We start from the raw sequence: 11,850 nt of genomic DNA on the forward strand, positions 1-11,850 counted from the left end.
TTCAATCCTCCTGGCATTTACATTAGAGTAACTTGATTTCGATTTCCCAGGTGATGAAATTATGTTATGCATTCCCAGAGCTTTGAGATCCAGATAAGAGGAGTCAAAAGGCTTCCGTGATGCTTGGCTGTCTGAGAATATGCAAATCCGTGCACATTTTAATGCATTTCTTATGCTTGGATATCAGCGCGAAAAATTGATAGTAGTGGGGTCTAGAGGTTTCGTTAGGTCAAAATGTAGGCCTTTCTCCTGCTCCACTCCATGAACCTGTGTCCATCGTAGACCTGTGAACCATAATAAAACTACTCTATCAATTTCAGGGTTTTTATAATTCTAAACATCTCTTATTGTATTTTTATTTATTTATTTTTTCCTAAGGATCTGTAAAAATTTTCTTCTAATTTCACTTTGTCAGGATTTTTGTAGCTATTTCATTCATTTTTATTATTTTTAGGATTTAATGATGGCTTTCTATTAGGTCCGTCTTATTTAATTTTGTCCTAAGTTCCAATGAATCAGTTTCAATTCAATTCCATCCCATACTCTGGATGTATCCATAATATTTTAGAGAATGTACAGACTATGAAGCTAGAGCAGCGGCTAACATGAACAATGGAAGCTTAGGAAGGAAATACAGGTAGATGCCGTAGACGTGTCAATTTATGCCACTACTCCAAAATATTACTTCACCAAAAAGTACCAGGTACTCATACCAGAAAAGGAAGAGTGGGTCAAAGTCCTCTGAAGGCCAACTACTGTTATTCCGACGGCTCAAAATCCGAATCCGAAAACCGAACTGACTTTAAATTTAGTGGTTGAGATGGGAGGTTGGTGTCCGAGTGGATCGAGGTCACGATAGCTCAAGTGGTAGAGCAGCGGCGTATCAAGCCGAAGATCGTGGGTTCGAATCCCGCTCGTGCCATTGACTTTTTTATCTCAACTGAAAACCTTAATTAATCGTAAGATATTAATTAGTCAAGCGGACCACGAAACTAGTGAATTTAAATTTAGATAAATACGCTAATGTTTTCCAGTCTGCAATTATTGCAATTGAACTCTGCGCCAGAGAAATAAAAAGGCTAGGAATACATTCCAGGAAGATCCATTTTTTCCGACAGTAAAGGCAAAAAGCGTATGGAATTGTATGGAATAAACCATCTCATTTAATAATTCTCCAAATCAATTTGCCATTGTTGGACCAATGACTAAACCTCATCCTTCCAAATTCCTACCGTGCTGTAACTTGATTACTGGTTTAGGACAATCTATGAAAAATCTCTGAACAAATTCACCCTATCCTCGAATCTTTATTAGCCAGACTATCAATTTGGATTCAAGAGGTTTAATTTTATTACACGACAGGTCATCGGGTTGTAGATACTTACTATTTCCTCTCGGGAGGGTTTCGCTGGATTTCGATCGAGTCCATGGCATTACGATTTACTCTGGAAATCTCGAAACTGAAATGCATCTTACCTTTTATACACTTTCCAATATTAAAATCCTAACCGCCTGATAATTACCTCAGGATTATTGGGTCGGATCCTCTTCCTGCCTATGCATAGGGCAAATACTGCAGTTTCACATGATAGCGTCTTGGGTCCGTTGTCATACACAGTGTACAATGCAGAAATCTCAATCTGAGACTACGATTCTCACATTTACCGATATCACCGCCGTATTATCATCAAATATTGATCCTGAGGATCGAAACCTACAGTACCTCTACCAAGTATGAGTTATAGAATGGCGCATTAAATTAACAACCTCCCAATGCAAAAGTTTAACATTATTAGGATTTTAATTTTTTGAATCGAAAAAGTTGTCCGATAAATTGGGCTGTATTTAGATTATCAACTCACCTAGTATCATCACACAGGGTTCAAAAGATATAAGAACAGACATGAATCAACACTACCGAGTGATTGGACTTTCACTCCGAAGGGTTGTGCTTAACGGCCGGGTCGTTAGTGTCCCCCTTAAGTCAGGTGCCCAGGAGATCGTCGCTTCCCAACCAACTTTTGACAGGTCATTGCAGGCCTCAGCTATAATTTAGTCTAAAACAAATAATCTGTAATACAGTCGCACAATTAATTACATTCACACCTTTGTATAGTCGGTGGAGTACTCGATATTCCTCCGACTACTTACAATATTAATAATGTAATCTAAATTAGGGTCGACAGGAAGTTTAATAAATATTCAGCTATAGGCCCTAAACACACAAACACAGCTGGAGGGGCGATGGTTACATATCACCATCAGCCCCTGACCACTCACACTAGTACATACGCGCTCTCAAACCAAACAATAACCACAAAACAGATAGAACAGGTATGCATACAATAAAAAATACCGCCTCCTCTAAAAAACAGAAGAGGCGACTCAGGAACTTGCTACAGTGCCTGAGAAACAGTCAAAACTTCAGCGGAATGCCTACACGCCCTCTGCAAGGAGCCAAGACGAGCTTCCATTATATGGGAAAATTGAGCACCTTTCTCTGCATAAGGGGCACATGCACGGGATTTTACCCAGGAGCAGGGGTGTGTCAACCGTGTAAGGATTCTTAATCGGGGAAGGACAATTCCTCATTTCCGGCCCAGGTTCTCGCAGGGTCATCTAGAGAATGTGCTCTTGACACGCACGAGCCTCTCTGACGACCCCCACAGTCTAATTAAACATATACTTGACGACCAATTATCCCTTGACAGCAAGAGATTCATCTGTACCAACATACTAAAACCTACAGAACTTACGGCATTGATAAAGATCTTTATAAAAATTTTATGTTTACAAGAGCACTCTACGCAATGAAAGACGTTGCGATTTCTAGATATAAAAGATTTCACCAAAATCTCTAAACATCCTGCAACTTTCCTCCCTATAACTGCCTAAAATTACTCCTAGACGACTCAAGACAAAATAAAAGATTTTGTTTTAAAACAAGTATTATCGCTGGATAGTTCCTCGACTTGTGTATGTTTAGTGTGTTACTTGGCTAAGCGCAGATTGTGGCCAAAAAAAAATCTATTTTTATTTATTGGGTTGTCCGGAAAATAATGCAGGATTTTGGTATTAAACAAAAAAAAAGAAACTAGTTACTTTAAAGCAATGTTCTTTAATCAAAATAATTTCCCATACTCTCAATACATTTCTCCCAACGTGTTGGTAACTTATTAATTCCGTCTGAGTAGAATTCAGAATTTTTAGAATTGATAAAGTCAATAAATGCATTTTCCAGTTCCGTTTGATTTTTGAATATTATGTGTTGTAAGTAGTGGTCCAGGTGTCTAAAAAAATGGTAGTCAGTAGGCGAGAGGTCCGGAGAGTAGGTTGGGTGAGGCAAAGTTTCATAGCCAAGCTCCAATAATTTTTGTGACGTTACACGTGACACATGTGGTCGAGCGTTGTCATGCAACAAAATGGGCCCTTTCCGATTGACCAAAGAGGGCTTCATTACTGCCAATTTCTGATGCATGGTATTAATTTGGTTACAGTATGATTCAGCATTGATGGTTTCGCCAGGATTTAAGAAGCTGTAGTGTATTAAACCAAATGAAGCCCACCATACCGTAACCATTACCTTTTTTTGATGAGTTGGGGGCTTTGGAGCTTCTCCTTTGTCGAGCCACTGTCCAGAACGTCTAGTGTTATCGTAGAGAATCCACTTTTCGTCACATGTAACAATTCTGGCCAGAAATGGGTCATTTTTGTTTCGACAAAGAAGTGATGCACAAACATCAAAGCGCTGATTTTTTGGCGATCGTTTAATGAGTGTGGAACCCAATTTTCGAGTTTTTTCACTTTTCCAATCGCCTTGAGGTGGTCAGCGACGGTCGTTTTACTGACTTTGAGTTGCTCTGCAAGTTCTCGAACAGTTGTTTTGGGGTTTTCTTCCACCACTGATCGCAGAACATCATCATTAAGAGAGGAAGGCCTTCCACGACCTTCTTCATCTTCAAGGCTGAAATCTCCCTCCCGAAATTTTTTAAACCACCTTTGCACAGTGCACTCATTAACACAACCCTCGCCCCAGACTTGGTTAATGTTTCTAGCCGTTTGGGCTCCGCTTCGGCCGAGTTTAAACTCGTAAAAGAAAATCGTACGAAATTCTCGCTTTGACATTATAAGGATGACTGAATTATTTCCAAGTTACGGAATGCTACAGAGGTAAACAAACAATATCATTTGGAAGAGGATTAATAAGTGTTGACATTCATACAAATGAGTAATCCTGTAAACGTAAACAGAATATTTTATATAGATTTTTTTTAATGAAAACTTAAAATCCTGCATTATTTTCCGGACAACCCAATAGTTTCCATTACTTATGATAATTTTTAAATTATTATAGTTTTTAAGTTTTTTACTTCATTTCTGTAGACGGACCCTCTCAATTGTTTTTAATATTCTCTTCGTTTCTTTTAATTCCATTATAAAATTCCAGTAATGTGGTAAACGGTATATCACATCAGTTCGTTCCCATTCAGCTCAGATTTATTTCCAGTTAAGAGAGCGTGGAAAACTTTTTCCACATCGTTGATCACTACCGTTAAGGGTTGGCGTCTACGTCTACGGGTGGTTGGTTCGGTTTTAGACAAAATGAGATTCTCATTAAGGCTAATTAAATTATTTGGGGTCCTCACATCCTAAAAATGGAAAAGCAATCTGTTCTGCATATAAACGTAGTACCCAGTCATTTAACGGTTTCAGTTTATCGAGGTCATTTGAAAAACTTAATAATTTCCCAATCCCAAAAAAATACAGGCAGGGATAAAACTAGTTAAATTTACTTGAAGAAAATAGAATGGGATAAATGAAATTTTAACAAGACATCATGTGAAATATTAAAAAACTCTCTTATTGTGAATCCTGTTTACAATTTGGACAACTTTGAACCCAATTATTCAGGTTATATTTATTTACTTACGGGTAACAAAACGGGGAATAAATTGAAATATTAAATATTGACGATAATAAAATAATAAAAATAATAAGGTAATATACAAGGTATCCATTTCCCATCGCAAGTTATGATTTGATCGAGAAATGGATTATTTTGGTTGTGCACCAGAAAAGACGTGCAAATTTCAAAAGGCGATTTCTTTGGGCTTCGGTTAGTTCGTAGAGTACCCACTTGTAGAGCTTCTTTATTTACCAATTTGCTCCCGATGGCGAACAGCGTTTAAGTGGTCAACACTTAAGCACTTCCGCAATTTCCCGTGTTGTCTTACGTGAATTTTCTTCAATCAACGTTATGAGATGGCCGTCGTCCACAGAAGGCCTACCGCGATCTTCCCTGTCTTCGAGATCGAAATCTTTAAGAAGAAATCTCTGAAACCATCGCTGCACAGTGCATTCGCTAATGCTTCCCTCCTCCAAACTGTTTTGATAACGCGCTGTTTGGACTGCACTTAGCCCAAGTTTAAATTCGTACAAATAAATTTGAGGAAAAACTAGTTTAAACATTTTCATTTCACAGGTCCTCCCTCTTATAAAATTCAATATTAGCTATAAGATTTGACTTTTTTTATCTTGACCAATGCCTTAATTAATTAAAAAGAATTTAATTGGATAATCGGACCACGAAACCTAATCGATAAAAATAAAAGATAACATTTAAAAGTATTTTTATTTTATTTTATTTTATTTTTGCCTGGGGCTTCCGACATCTAGGTCATTTTAGCCCCCAACTAAGTCTATATTCTATTTACCCTTTCAAGCACTACATTCATATAAATAAATACATTCATACACATAAATACATTCATAAGTACACTCATTTCGTTTGGTCGGTGGAGTACTTGATATTCCTCCACCGACCTATACTCAAACTAATCTAGATTCGGGTCGGTGGAGTACTTTTATTCCGCCATCGACTCCGAACACACACTCCTACGCTCTCAACGTTCGAGGGGCGATGATGACGTTATATTTCACCCTCACCCCTCGCCATTCACGCTGATAAATACATTCACTCAGACAAAACATATAGACACACAACACATGAGACATATTATATACAATAAAAAAACAAACTTCTCCTAAAAAGCGGAACAGGGGACCGTGAAACTTGCTGCAGTGATCGAGTACCATCTTCACATTGGATGGCGTGCCTACACGCTCCCTGTAAGGAGCCAAGGCATGGCATGTTTCCTGCCTCTATTATGTGGGACACATCGAGCAACCTTTCTCTGCATAAGGGGCACCTGCGCGGGCTTTGGCCCAAGAGCAGGTGTCCGTGTGTCAACCGCGTATGGCCTATTCTTAATCGCGTAAGGACGAATCCTTGTTTCCGGCTCAAATTCTCGGGGGGCCATCTACGAATCGTGAAGTATTTATTATAATCCATAAATTAGATTTGAGGATTTAGTTTTGTTTACATGACTCGAACCTGTAATTTTCAAATCTGCATTAATTTTGCACCAACACAATACATGTAATATTTAAAAAAAAAATTAACAAAAATAAAAAAATTACTCAATAGTATACTCCTCACTGTTACTGTCATGGGACGCGGTGGCCAAGTGGTTGTGGCTCCAACTCGCATTTGTTACGCTAGCGTTTCTGCGTTCGAAACCCAGCGCAGCCCTTGGCTTTTTAATTGACTATGGCATGAAAAATGTATTGAAAAGTGGTTTCACCCACCAAGGTTGGTCGTTGAACTCTACTGTACGGCAGTAATTATTTTACTTTTACTCTCATTGTCATTTAGGAGGTCGCGAGGCCGGTAACGCTGGGATGGCTCTATTAAAATTACAAGGAAGTTAAACCGCTTGCTTAGTCACAAATAAGCTAACAATTGGGGTCAATCGACGTGTTTTACGACCGAATCATTTCATGGCATGAGTTTACTAAATTGTATGGACTTTTATGGGAGATGATTGGTGCGATTGTCTTCGATATTCGGCTCACAACGCCATGACAGTTTGCCAATTATCAAAAATTATTTATAGGCTAAATACCATTTCCATTATTTCATTTTAAGCCTATAATTTTGGTAGATATTTCAAGTGTTTATATATATGAAATGTTGATACTGATTCATTGCAACCTATTTTCTTAATTATTCATAAGATTTCTTTATTCGACGCCAAAATAAAAAAGGACTAAAATTGTCAAGTTATCCTATGTAAGTATACGGTGATAAAAAAATAATTTGAGCTCGGTTGAAATTTGTATGGAAAATCCTGAAATTGAGACCGACACTCTTTGGAAACCTTGTGCATTTCGAGACCATAATTCTTTACACCTAGTCCAAATAGATTGGAAAATTCGTTGTTAAAATTTGATCTACCTGAAAATTGAATAGAAAATTTACAATTACAGTACTTTGGTCGATGATTTTCCAGGATAATAAGCAGGATCGATTTACGAAAGACGTCTTGCCTCAAGAAGAATTCAAGATCAAATCGTCCTATGCTAGTTTTTCACTTCATCATCCAAAATATAACTGAATCTGATTTCAAAATAATAGATACAATTAGAGTGCATGACGTATTGGCTAAGCTAGCTGTTCGATACAGAATCAGGCAGATTTCTCCACTGAGTCTTGTTCACAGTCCTTTGCTTGATTAGTCCGAAGGTGTATTACCAAAAACCTCCCAAGAATTGTACTAACTATATCTGTCTACAGCCAAATAGGCATATGTTCCCAATTGTGATAGATTGATGGTATATAATNATATATATATGGTAATAGATGATGTAGGAGAAATCGTAATGGACAAGACGACTTTCAAGTCGAACACACGCTGCTATTATTACTACTAACTACTTTTATGGCAGCTTCTACTGCTCCTCACATTATGGATTAGTGTGGTTCAAGTCTCTTTTTCTCAGCCTTCGTCAGGACTGTAGTCTGCTTTCTGGCTTGCAAATTGTGCTCGATTCTCACTTTTCCTAACCTTACTATTACCTAACTTATGTATAAAACAAAAATAAAATTAATGTTAACTACATAGTGTGTTTTCCACTTTAGCTAGCTTTAGATGAACCTGGGCCCTGGTTGTTTACCATCATTTCGGCCGGCGTGACCTCAAATTTCCTCAAGTTTCTTGCTGGAGTAATATGATCATCCTAACCCACGGAATAACTAAGAGCACTGAAGTTGGCGAAAAGGTGAAACGCGTTTGACCGACTAATATGTCAAAATTTGAAATAAATGTAGGAAATTTTTTTCAGCCGGTTAGCTACCGGGCAATTGTCAGAACCTCGCGGTTTATTAGACCTTTCTTAGACTTTCGGGACTTGATTTCTACTCGTTTTTACTGCTCCACGCGTGGTAAAAAGGCTCTACAACTGATACCGAAGCATTCAAACTAAGCCTAACCTTATTTTGGCGAATTTCACGGTACTCGTCATTCCGCTGAAGGACTTACTTCAGTCGTGCTAATAAATCCTGATTATAACCTTTCATACCAATGTACAGCTAAAAATTGATGAGCGACTGGGGTATTAATATTACGCCCCTTTCACTCTAAAAACACCATACCTAAAGGTAATCTAGTTTAGTAGGTCTGTGAGGTATTCTACATTCCACCAGTACCCACCCCCACATACTTACGCTAATAAATCATTCAAGTCACAAAACACTGACAGAAACTTTCTAAATTAGTTTGGTCGGTATGTGAGGTACGCTAAATTCCTCCACTACACACCCCACATACTCACGCTAATAAATACATTCATTCAAGACAGAAATACTCACAGAAACATCCTAACTTAGTTTTGTGGGTATATTTCGGCAGAACCCACCCATACATACTCAACACTCACGCTAATGTATACATTAATTTCAGGTAGGAAAATCACGTGTGGAAAAGCATCAAATGCGGCCATGCATTTATTCGCTTCAGGTATTTGATCAACTTTTTGCTGCCGTCACTGCCGTGTTTTAATACCTCTTTGAGACTAGAAGAAAAGCAACATATTGTAGAAATCGATCAGTATATGTTGAACGGTTAGTTGTGCGCAGCACGGGGTATATCTCCGTTGCCTTTTGTTAATAAGGATATGCCCATGCGTCAGTCTGGTGTGGCCTATTCGCAGTCGAGTCAACACTATTCTCTGGTTAAATTCACTAGTTTCGTGGTCCGCTTGACCAATGAACATCTTTCAAATAATTAAGGTTTTTAGTTGAGATAGAAAAGTCTGTGTCTCGAGCGGGATTCGAACCCACGAATCAAATAGATTACACGACATTTGAAAAATGGCAAAAAGGAGGGAAAATTCAAAAGGTAGGGTTGAGATGGGAAGTTAATGTCCGAGGGGATCGAGGTCACGATAGCTCAAGTGGTAGAGCAGCGGCGTGTCTAGCAGAAGATCGTGGGTTCGAATCCCGCTCGTGACACTAACTTTTTTATCTCAACTAAAAACCTTAATACTATTCTCTGGGTTGTTTTTACCTAGCCTCTCTACGGCCCACGGTTTGACCGACAGTTTCATTTATTTTAATTTGTCGATCATTGTGGCCCAGTGTTTCTGCCAATCTTCCCAGCATAAATTTTTTGCATCAGCCGTACTCACAGGAGTAATTTTTAAACCAATAAAAAGTTCGCATCTTGTAATAGATTTCAACCTTATTAAGCTTTTATTTGTTTGTGTAAATAAAAACATTCCAGTTTATGCATCATAGCTGGCATTGTTTGGTTACATCAGCCATTAGAGCAGCTATTAACTGTAGCATACTTCTTTACATAAAAAACATTTGTCACGGTTTACTTGACTTTAGTATTCCACTGCTATTATTGTACTTGTAAATGGAATAAAAACCGTAATTGAACCCGTACGAATAATATTAGTTCGAATTTTAATTTCCTGCCAGGCCATTGTAGAAAGAACACGGGCAGAATCCATAAACGGACGTCGACGGATGTTCTTAGCGTTTGACGATCATAGGCTGAATATTCATGTTAAAAGTGTAAATTTTGATTGCCGATCCAGGAGAAAGCCAGGGTCAAGGGTGAAGGGATAATTTCCCGTTTAAACATAATGACGTGGGCGATGTCGATAACGGTTTCAGGAGGCATACTTAAAGTGACACTTTATCGGTTTGAGCTAAATGAATTTACCTGGGACTCAGGTGGGAAGAGACAGACACAGAGAAGGTGCACGTGTTAAAACAACACGGATGACAAAGAGCAAAAAAATAATCATTTCTCGTCGACTTCACTGTAAAATGCAATATCCTACCATCTATAACAATATTTTCAAAAATGAGATGCTTATCTCAAAGGATAAGCTAATCCCCAACAGCAGGATCGAGCAGTGCGAGTTGAGCTACGAAAGGACGAGGAAGGATTCTCTCAATTTTGTTTGAAGACACCTGCTCTTTTTATGTAAATGGCAAGGTGTTAGTTGCGTATGCCAAAGATCACATATTTTTTTCAAATCTGAATACATTTATTTTTTTAAGGTTTTGTTATAATTTATTTGGATCAGGTCCCAATTTTTGTCTTTTCCGTTTAATTAAATTGAGTTTGTGGCACAAATATTTTTTCTTATTTTTATTTTACACTCGCAATGAAACGAGTTTTGCATCGTGTGAAGGGGATTCACCCTAACGCGTAATACATCAAATCTGATTGTGCTCGGAATTGGGCTGATTACCAACAGTTGGAGTTTTTTGGTTAAATGTGTGGTGATTAGTGACCGTTAGTCGATAGTTATTCAGAAATCGTGAGATGCGGTCTGGTGTGATGTAGGTTTCAGAAAAACATTTTCTTTATCGTACCAACGTTTCGATCTTTATTGAGATCATCTTCAGGGTCTGGGATTTACAAACTTTGTTTAAATTTTACTCACTCAAAGTGTTTGTCTTCTGTGTAATTTTGCCATTCTTGTGGCACTGATTGATAGTACCAATGCAGTTAAATTTGAACAATGCTTGTAAATCCCAGGCCCTGAAGATGATATCAATAAAAGTCGAAACGTTGACACGATAAAGAAAATGTTTTTCTGAAACCTACATCACACGATTCCGCATCTCACGATTTCTGAATTATTGTTTGGTTAAGTTAATTTCTTTAAACATTTAATTTAAAAGACTGAGAAGATGATAAATCTACACCAAGGAATATGAACCTCTCCTATATATGTGCCAGTGACAAAGAAAATATTAACTCTTACGATTTTAACACTGCGAAATCAAACAATAAAACATACTTAAGTATATTTTCGACCAAAGTAGACTAACCACTTCAAAGAAACGCATGACGCACAAAGCAATTAAATCCTAAAATTACCTTGATGGTCATACCTTACGATAGCCAGATCCATATTCATGTTACATATGGTAGTCAAAGCCAGAACAAATGATAGGCAAGAGAACTACCATAAAAAAATTCAGTAGCATGCCTTATTACCATAAAAGGTACTCTTAAAAGACACCCACAGCTACTTGGAACTCATTCTCAAACTGCCCCGTACAAAGCCTATATAGACAGGAATTTTCAAGAATAAGGGCCACATTCCCAAGCCACACCCTTGCCTTCACCGACGGATCACATAGCGAAAACGGAACAAGCGCGGCATTCATGACCCACAAAAAGGGTACATGCTCTCCCTGCCAAATGTCTGCAATAATTATACTGCCAAACTAACTGCGATTGGTAAATGCCTTAACATAGTATCTACTATAGGCAACTCGTTGTTAGTCTGCGCAGACTCCCTATCGGCACTTACAGCAATGGAAAACCGATTCTCTATGCAACCGCTGGTCCAGGAGATATTGCTTACTCTGGAACGATTGAGACTCTCCAGCATACAAGTATTTTCGTGTGGATTCCAGGACACTGCGGTGAGCAACGACAAGGTGGATATTGCTGCAAAACGGGCCACTATTGATGG

At 38.2% G+C, this 11,850-nt stretch overlaps 1 protein-coding gene across 2 annotated transcripts in view; it reads right to left on the reverse strand.

Annotated features, from left to right (window-relative positions):
* The window catches only part of LOC106668301, a 50,832-nt gene extending 40,688 nt beyond the window's left edge, over positions 1 to 10,144 (reverse strand). The window contains exon 1 of one of the 2 annotated variants that reach the window (XM_014396915.2): positions 10,074 to 10,140. The gene's annotated coding sequence lies outside the window, so the exon portion shown is untranslated. Of the gene's footprint in view, positions 1 to 10,073 lie in introns of both variants that reach the window. The other variant, XM_014396916.2, reaches the window with a different exon arrangement.
* Between the last annotated feature and the right edge of the window lie 1,706 nt (positions 10,145 to 11,850).

Source organism: Cimex lectularius, unplaced genomic scaffold, assembly GCF_000648675.2.
Source record: "Cimex lectularius strain Harlan isolate CLEC.00 unplaced genomic scaffold, Clec_2.1 scaffold237, whole genome shotgun sequence".
NCBI classification, from domain to species: Eukaryota; Metazoa; Arthropoda; class Insecta; order Hemiptera; family Cimicidae; genus Cimex; species Cimex lectularius.